This window comes from Ylistrum balloti, unplaced genomic scaffold (genome assembly GCF_031769215.1).
Source record: "Ylistrum balloti isolate Yb309-2 unplaced genomic scaffold, AGI_CSIRO_Ybal_v1 Utg370226, whole genome shotgun sequence".
In the NCBI taxonomy this organism is placed as follows: domain Eukaryota; kingdom Metazoa; phylum Mollusca; class Bivalvia; order Pectinida; family Pectinidae; genus Ylistrum; species Ylistrum balloti.
The window spans coordinates 474,453-485,090 of NW_026782188.1; positions in this window are offsets into that span (position 1 = coordinate 474,453).

The window sequence follows — 10,638 nt, forward strand, 5'->3', positions numbered from 1 at the left end:
CTCAAATACAATGCTTTGAATTTATCCTGGAGGACTTTCAACAACGTATCCATTCGATCTTGCTGTTAGACAGTACTGTTTACCACCTTTTCGTTACGTAAACCCACAGTGTACGCTGTATATCATATACGTGTAGAACCAAAGAGGTTGACTGAGCGAACTTTACAGCCGAGAAAGGAGAGGAGAACACATTAAAGACGTATTTCCTGACATTAATACATGTCTGGCTTTACGTTAACAGCTATTCCTATTTTTCCATCATGTCTAAAATCCTTTTAGATCTGCCGTCTGTTTACATGCTGGACAACCACGTACTCTAGCGCTGGCTGTGAATCAATCAGACTTGATATCCATTTACGTTGCGATATTAACAGTCATTACCGCGATCGATGGAGTATTAATGTTTTAAGCGCTAATTCTGAGTACACTTCATTTCCCACTAAACATACCGACAAAGTTTTTTATATGAAAATAACCACATATGTTGTATTGGACGAAAGCTATGTCAATATAAGGAAAATCAGTATACGGGGGTTTGATATCTGACGTCATTGCGGCGGAGGAGTTTCGACATCCCTAGTTGTCTGTTCGGCAAGGGTTTGAACATATTTTCCTTAAGTGAAAATACGTGTAGAGCGAGAATGTGAAATGCTATAAATATTTAGAACCTGACCAATGCGTTTCAGATAAGTAGGAGTAATATCAGGACATTGTAAATTGGAATAAGGAATTCCAGGAAATTCTACGATTGAAGTGATCACACACTGATTTCTGTCTTGGGTTGAAGCGATCATACACTAGTTTCTGTCTTGGGTTGAAGCGATCATACACTATTTTCTGTCGTGGGTTGAAGATATCTTACAATAGTTCTTGTCTTGGGTTGAAGCGATCATACCCTGTTTTCTGTCTTGGGCTGAAGCGATCATACCCTGTTTTCTGTCTCTGATTGAAGCGATCATACACCATTTTCTGTCGTGGGTTGAAACGATCATACACTAGTTTCTGTCTTGGGTTGAAGCGGTCATACACTAGTTTCTGTCTTGGGTTGAATCGATCATACACGAGTTTCTGTCTTGGGTTGAATCGATCATACACTAGTTTCTGTCTTAGGTTGAAGTGATCATACACTAGTTTCTGTCTTGGGTTGAAACGATCATACACTATTTTCTGTCGTGGGTTGAAACGATCATACACTATTTTCTGTTTCCGATTGAAGTGATCATACACTTACTTCTATCTTGGGTTGAAGTGAACACACAATGTTTTCTGTCTTGGGTTGAAGCGATCATACACTAGTTTCTGTCTTGGGTTGAAGTGATCACACACTGATTTCTGTCTTGGGTTGAAGTGAACACAAACTGTTTTCTGTCTCTGAATGAAGTGATCACACACTTGTTTCTGTCTTGGGTTGAAGTGAACACACTGTTTTCTGTCTTGGGTTGAAGCGATCATACACTAGTTTCTGTCTTGGGTTTAAGCGATCATTCACTATTTTCTGTCGTGGGTTGAAGCGATCATACACTAGTTTCTGTCTTGGGTTGAAGTGATCAAAACCTTTTTTGTCACTAATTGAAGATTTTCTGTCACTAATTGAACGATTATACCCTATTTTGCCTCTATTTGAAGCGATGATACACTTGTTTCTGTCTCTGATTGAAGCGATCGCACACTGATTTCTGTCGTGGGTTGAAGCGATCATACACTAGTTTCTGTCTTGGGTTGAAGCGATCATACACTATTTTCTGTCGTGGGTTGAAACGATCATACACTATTTTCTGTTTCCGATTTAAGTGATCATTCACTTACTTCTATCTTGGGTTGAAGTGAACACACAATGTTTTCTGTCTTGGGTTGAAGCGATCATACACTAGTTTCTGTCTTGGGTTGAAGTGATCACACACTGATTTCTGTCTTGGGTTGAAGTGAACACAAACTGTTTTCTGTCTCTGAATGAAGTGATCACACACTTGTTTCTGTCTTGGGTTGAAGTGAACACACTGTTTTCTGTCTTGGGTTGAAGCGATCATACACTAGTTTCTGTCTTGGGTTTAAGCGATCATTCACTATTTTCTGTCGTGGGTTGAAGCGATCATACACTAGTTTCTGTCTCCGATTGAAGCGATGATACACTTGTTTCTGTCTCTGATTGAAGCGATCGCACACTGATTTCTGTCGTGGGTTGAAGCGATCATACACTAGTTTCTTTCTTGGGTTGAAGCGATGATACACTATTTTCTGTCGTGGGTTGAAGCGATCATACACTAGTTTTGTCTTGGGTTGAAGCGATCATAAACTAGTTTCTGTTTCCGATTGAAGCGATCATACACTAGTTTCTGTCGTGGGTCGAAGCGATCATATACTAGTTTCTGTCTTGGGTTGAAGCGATCATACACTAGTTTTTTCTTGGGTTGAAGCGATCATGCACTAGTTTCTGTTTCCGATTGAAGCGATAATACACTATTTTCTGTCGTTGGTTGAAGCGATCATACACTAGTTTCTGTCTTGGGTTGAAGTGAACACACAATGTTTTCTGTCTTTGGTTGAAGCGATCATACACTAGTTTCTGTCTTGGGTTGAAGCGATCATACACTAGTTTCTGTCTTGGGTTGAAGTGATCAAAAACCCAATTTGTCACTAATTGAAGATTTTCTGTCACTAATTGAACGATCATACACTATTTTGCCTCTATTTGAAGTGATCATACACTAGTTTCTTTCGTGGTTTGAAGCGACCACACACTGTTTCTGTCTTGGGTTGAAGCGATCACACACTGTTTTCTGTCTTGGGTTGAAGCGACCATACACTAGTTTCTGTCGTGGGTTGAAGCGATCATACACTAGTTTCTTTCGTGGGTTGAAACGATCATACACTAGTTTCTGTCGTGGGTTGAAGCGATCATACACTAGTTTCTGTCGTGGGTTGAAGCGATCATACACTAGTTTCTGTCTTGGGTCGAAGCGATCATACACTAGTTTCTTTCGTGGGTTGAAACGATCATACACTAGTTTCTTTCGTGGGTTGAAACGATCATACATTATTTTCTGTCGTGGGTTGAAGCGATCATACGCTAGTTTCTGTCTTGGGTTGAAGCGATCATACCCTGTTTTCTGTCTCTGATTGAAGTGATCACACACTTGTTTCTGTCTTGGGTTAAGCTATACACACTGTTTCTATCTGGGTTACAGCTGTATTGTTGTTCTCTGTTTAGTGAACACACTCTATTTCTGTCTTGGGTTGAAGCGATCATACAGCTTTATTGTGATACTGTTTCTGTCTTGGGTTTGAAGTGACTGTTTACTAAAAACCTTTTCTGTGGATTACAGCTAATTGTGATACTGATTTTCTGTTACAGCTAATTTGACTGTTTACTATCTGGGTTACAGCTGTATTTTGTTTACTATCTATTTGAAGTGATCATACAGCTTTATTGTTTCTGTCTATTGGGTTAAGCGTATCATACACTGCTCTCTGTCTGGGTTGAAGCGATTGTACACTGTTTACTATCTGGATTACAGCTGTATTGTGAACTGCGATCATACACTGCTCTCTGTCTTGGGTTACAGCTGTATTGTGATCCTGTTTACTATCTGGATTACAGCTGTATTGTGATCTGTTTACTATCTGTGTTACCGCTGTATTGTGATACTGTTTCTATCTGGGTTACAGCTGTATTGTGACACTGTTTTATCTGGGTTACAGCTGTATTGTGATACTGTTTACTATCTGGGTTACAGCTGTATTGTGATACTGTTTATTATCTGGGTTACAGCTGTATTGTGATGCTGTTTACTATCATTACAGCTGTATTGTGATACTGTTTACTATCTGGGTTACAGCTGTATTGTGATACTGTTTACTATCTGGATTACAGCTGTATTGTGATACTGTTTACTATCTGGGTTACAGCTGTATTGTGATACTGTTTACTATCTGGGTTACAGCTGTATTGTGATACTGTTTATTATCTGGGTTATAGCTGTATTGTGATACTGTTAACTATCAGGGTTACAGCTGTATTGTCTGTTTACATCTGTGTAACAGCTGTATTGTGAATTTAAGAAATGGGTTACAGCTGTATTGTGATACTGTTTACATCTGGGTAACAACCTGTGTTGTGACCATTAATTACTTTCTAGGTTATAGCTGTATTGTGATGCTGTTTAATTGGGTTACAGCTGTATTGTGATACTGTTTAATCTGGGTTACGAAATTGTGATACTGTTTACTATCTGGGTTACAGCTGTATTGTGATGCTGTTCACTATCTGGTTTACAGCTGTATTGTGGTGTTGTTTACTATCTGGGTTACAGTTGTATTGTGGTACTATCTGGGTTACTCTGTATTGTGATACTGTTTACTGTCTGGGTTACAGCTGTATTGTGATACTGTTTACTATCTGGGTTACAGCTGTATTGTGAGACTGTTTGATATGGGTTCCAGCTGTATTGTGATACTGTTTACTATCTGGGTTACAGCTGTATTGTGATATTAACTATGTTACTATCTGGATTACAGCTGTATTGTGATACTGTTTACTATCTGGGTTACAGCTGTATTGTGAGACTGTTTACTATCTGTGTTACAGCTGTATTGTGAGACTGTTCACTATCTGTGTTACAGCTGTATTGTGAGACCATATGGGTTACAGCTGTATTGTGATACTGTTTACTATCTGGATTACAGCTGTATTGTGATACTGTTTACTATCTGGGTTACAGCTATATTGTGAGACTGTTTACTATCTGGGTTACAGCTGTATTGTGATACTGTTTACTATCTGGGTTACAGCTGTATTGTGATACTGTTTACTATCTGAGTTACAGCTTTATTGTGATACTGTTAACTATCAGGGTTACATCTGGGTTACAGCTGTATTGTGATACTGTTTACTATCTGGATTACAGCTGTATTGTGATACTGTTTACTATCTGGGTTACCGCTGTATTGTGATACTGTTTACTATCTGAGTTACAGCTTTATTGTGATACTGTTAACTATCAGGGTTACTATCTGGGTTACAGCTGTATTGTGAGACTGTTTACTATCTGTGTTACAGCTGTATTGTGATACTGTTTACTATCTGGGTTACAGCTGTATTGTGATACTGTTTACTATCTGTGTTACAGCTGTATTGTGATACTGTTTACTATCTGGGTTACAGCTGTATTGTGAGACTGTTTATTATCTGGGTTACAGCTGTATTGTCAGACTGTTTGATATGGGTTACAGCTGTATTGTGATACTGTTTACTATCTGGATTACAGCTGTATTGTGATACTGTTAACTATCAGGGTTACTATCTGGGTTACAGCTGTATTGTGATACTGTTTACTATCTGGGTTACAGCTGTATTGTGATACTGTTTACTATCTGGGTTACAGCTGTATTGTGATACTGTTTACTATCTGGGTTACAGCTGTATTGTGATACTGTTTACTATCTGGGTTATAGCTGTATTGTGATACTGTTAACTATCTGGGTTACAGCTGTATTGTGATACTGTTTACTATCTGGGTTACAGCTGTATTGTGATACTGTTTACTATCTGGGTTACAGCTGTATTGTGATACTGTTTACTATCTGGGTTACAGCTGTATTGTGATACTGTTTACTATCTGGGTTACAGCTGTATTGTGATACTGTTTACTATCTGGGTTACAGCTGTATTGTGATACTGTTTACTATCTGGGTTACAGCTGTATTGTGATACTGTTTACTATCTGGGTTACAGCTGTATTGTGATCCTGTTTACTATCTGGGTTACAGCTGTATTGTGATACTGTTTACTATCTGGGTTACAGCTGTATTGTGATACTGTTTACTATCTGGGTTACAGCTGTATTGTGATGCTGTTCACTATCTGGTTTACAGCTGTATTGTGGTGTTGTTTACTATCTGGGTTACAGTTGTATTGTGGTACTATCTGGGTTACTGCTGTATTGTGATACTGTTTACTGTCTGGGTTACAGCTGTATTGTGATACTGTTTACTATCTGGGTTACAGCTGTATTGTGAGACTGTTTACGATATGGGTTCCAGCTGTATTGTGATACTGTTTACTATCTGGGTTACAGCTGTATTGTGATACTGTTAACTATCAGGGTTACTATCTGGATTACAGCTGTATTGTGATACTGTTTACTATCTGGGTTACAGCTGTATTGTGAGACTGTTTACTATCTGTGTTACAGCTGTATTGTGAGACTGTTCACTATCTGTGTTACAGCTGTATTGTGAGACTGTTTACGATATGGGTTACAGCTGTATTGTGATACTGTTTACTATCTGGATTACAGCTGTATTGTGATACTGTTTACTATCTGGGTTACAGCTATATTGTGAGACTGTTTACTATCTGGGTTACAGCTGTATTGTGAGACTGTTTACTATCTGGGTTACAGCTGTATTGTGAGACTGTTTACTATCTGGGTTACAGCTTTATTGTGATACTGTTTACTATCTGGGTTACAGCTGTATTGTGATACTGTTTACTATCTGGGTTACAGCTGTATTGTGATCCTGTTTACTATCTGGATTACAGCTGTATTGTGATACTGTTTACTATCTGGGTTACAGCTATATTGTGAGACTGTTTACTATCTGGGTTACAGCTGTATTGTGAGACTGTTTACTATCTAGGTTACAGCTGTATTGTGATACTGTTTACTATCTGGGTTACAGCTTTATTGTGATACTGTTTACTATCTGGGTTACAGCTGTATTGTGATACTGTTTACTATCTGTGTTACAGCTGTATTGTGATCCTGTTTACTATCTGGATTACAGCTGTATTGTGATACTGTTAACTATCAGGGTTACTATCTGGGTTACAGCTGTATTGTGATACTGTTTACTATCTGGGTTACAGCTGTATTGTGATCCTGTTTACTATCTGGATTACAGCTGTATTGTGATACTGTTTACTATCTGTGTTACCGCTGTATTGTGATACTGTTTACTATCTGGGTTACAGCTGTATTGTGATCCTGTTTACTATCTGGGTTACAGCTGTATTGTGATACTGTTTACTATCTGGGTTACAGCTGTATTGTGATACTGTTTATTATCTGGGTTACAGCTGTATTGTGATGCTGTTTACTATCTGGATTACAGCTGTATTGTGATACTGTTTACTATCTGGGTTACAGCTGTATTGTGATACTGTTTACTATCTGGATTACAGCTGTATTGTGATACTGTTTACTATCTGGGTTACAGCTGTATTGTGATACTGTTTACTATCTGGGTTACAGCTGTATTGTGATACTGTTTATTATCTGGGTTATAGCTGTATTGTGATACTGTTAACTATCAGGGTTACAGCTGTATTGTGAGACTGTTTACTATCTGTGTAACAGCTGTATTGTGAGACTTTTTACGATATGGGTTACAGCTGTATTGTGATACTGTTTACTATCTGGGTAACAACTGTGTTGTGATCCTGTTTACTTTCTAGGTTATAGCTGTATTGTGATGCTGTTTACTTTCTGGGTTACAGCTGTATTGTGATACTGTTTACTATCTGGGTTACCGCTTTTTTGTGATACTGTTTACTATCTGGGTTACAGCTGTATTGTGATGCTGTTCACTATCTGGTTTACAGCTGTATTGTGGTGTTGTTTACTATCTGGGTTACAGTTGTATTGTGGTACTATCTGGGTTACTGCTGTATTGTGATACTGTTTACTGTCTGGGTTACAGCTGTATTGTGATACTGTTTACTATCTGGGTTACAGCTGTATTGTGAGACTGTTTACGATATGGGTTCCAGCTGTATTGTGATACTGTTTACTATCTGGGTTACAGCTGTATTGTGATACTGTTAACTATCAGGGTTACTATCTGGATTACAGCTGTATTGTGATACTGTTTACTATCTGGGTTACAGCTGTATTGTGAGACTGTTTACTATCTGTGTTACAGCTGTATTGTGAGACTGTTCACTATCTGTGTTACAGCTGTATTGTGAGACTGTTTACGATATGGGTTACAGCTGTATTGTGATACTGTTTACTATCTGGATTACAGCTGTATTGTGATACTGTTTACTATCTGGGTTACAGCTATATTGTGAGACTGTTTACTATCTGGGTTACAGCTGTATTGTGAGACTGTTTACTATCTGGGTTACAGCTGTATTGTGATACTGTTTACTATCTGAGTTACAGCTTTATTGTGATACTGTTAACTATCAGGGTTACTATCTGGGTTACAGCTGTATTGTGATACTGTTTACTATCTGGATTACAGCTGTATTGTGATACTGTTTACTATCTGGGTTACCGCTGTATTGTGATACTGTTTACTATCTGAGTTACAGCTTTATTGTGATACTGTTAACTATCAGGGTTACTATCTGGGTTACAGCTGTATTGTGAGACTGTTTACTATCTGTGTTACAGCTGTATTGTGATACTGTTTACTATCTGGGTTACAGCTGTATTGTGATACTGTTTACTATCTGTGTTACAGCTGTATTGTGATACTGTTTACTATCTGGGTTACAGCTGTATTGTGAGACTGTTTATTATCTGGGTTACAGCTGTATTGTCAGACTGTTTACGATATGGGTTACAGCTGTATTGTGATACTGATTACTATCTGGGTTACAGCTGTATTGTGATACTGTTAACTATCAGGGTTACTATCTGGATTACAGCTGTATTGTGATACTGTTTACTATCTGGGTTACAGCTGTATTGTGAAACTGTTTACTATCTGTGTTACAGCTGTATTGTGATACTGTTTACTATCTGGGTTACAGCTGTATTGTGATACTGTTTACTATCTGGGTTACAGCTGTATTGTGATACTGTTTACTATCTGGGTTACAGCTGTATTGTGATACTGTTTACTATCTGGGTTACAGCTGTATTGTGATACTGTTTACTATCTGGGTTATAGCTGTATTGTGATACTGTTAACTATCAGGGTTACAGCTGTATTGTGATACTGTTTACTATCTGGGTTACAGCTGTATTGTGATACTGTTTACTATCTGGGTTACAGCTGTATTGTGATACTGTTTACTATCTGGGTTACAGCTGTATTGTGATACTGCTTACTATCTGGGTTACAGCTGTATTGTGATACTGTTTACTATCTGGGTTACAGCTGTATTGTGATACTGTTTACTATCTGGGTTACAGCTGTATTGTGATACTGTTTACTATCTGGGTTACAGCTGTATTGTGATACTGTTTACTATCTGGGTTACAGCTGTATTGTGATACTGTTTACTATCTGGGTTACAGCTTTATTGTGATACTGTTTATACAAGAAGTGGAATTCATGATATATGGTTTTAACAAAAGTCAAAAGAGCTTTTGATCAATCTTCAACATCCTCTTCTAAAACTTACCTGTGGAAACATTTGATATTCCACTGTGAACACAACAACCATATTCCATTCTAAACAGAAAGAACGCCTTCGGTCTCTTGGGTTTTTTTCCATGAACGGTGAATGGTGATACAAATATTCTTTTGTGAAGTAAATCATATAATTTATGTCTGACTGACAACATTTTCTTCGAGTTGAGGTAATATCTTCCAACAGACTATTGGCATTCCAATGTGTAGTAACAGTGCCCCTCTGTTGACTGACTTGTTTTTGTTTTCATAGGCAGCTCAATTCATTGTAGAGCGTATCAAATAAAGTCACAAAGACCTCACAAAGTCAGATATACTGATGACACATTGTGTTTCTATAACAAAGAATTTATTGATCAGGCACATCGTATATACCCACCAGGTTTGGAAATCAAAGACATAGACTCTTCTATATCAGCTGCTTACTTCGATCATTCTCTGCGGCGAAATCAACATGGACAGCTGTCCACTTAATAATAGTCAACTTCTTTTTCTGGATAGTGACATGCCTGCATTCCCAAAATATGGTGTAAGTATGTCGCAGTTGACTGGATATTCTAAGGCCTGTTCTTTGTGTGATATGGAGCTGGACGTATTTGATGCTCGTTAGTTTATTTGTTAGTTCTGTCGTTGTATACCTTGTTCTGATTTAGCTGTTACGAGACATTGCTTACACTTACATACTTGGTTTACATGTTGGGTGTCGTCAATGAAGCAAAAGACTCCTACTCTTTCGACAAAAACCCGGTTCTGAATCTACTAGTACCTTTTAACAGGTCTCCGTGTAAATCTTTTTTTTTTTTTTTTTTTTTTTTTTTTTTTCACATATTTTGTCCTAGTTTTATTATTTCAATATTATTATTAAACCATAATTTTAAGACAAGATCAACTACAACGCTATGATTCTGTTCGTATGTTGGTATAACCTGGTATTTTAGTAACATGGCAGCACCAATGTATAGTATAGCTAGTGGTTTCTGTATCATAAACGTGGTTCTTATTTGAGAATGAGAAATTAACCAAGATTTACTTATTAACGGGTGTAATCTGTGAAGCAGAACTTATGGTAAACACTTTTTGTGTATATTTGCCCTGGCTTTGTTTATTTATCGAATTTGCGTGTGAAATATAGTATATATTCAACACAATACGGATTTACTGAAAATCATAATGGAACTAAACAAGCATTCCAAATCGACACAACAATGATCCAAGGGAAGTAACTCATATAACATGAACTACTCAACAGATTCCTGCATTCTGACTCCC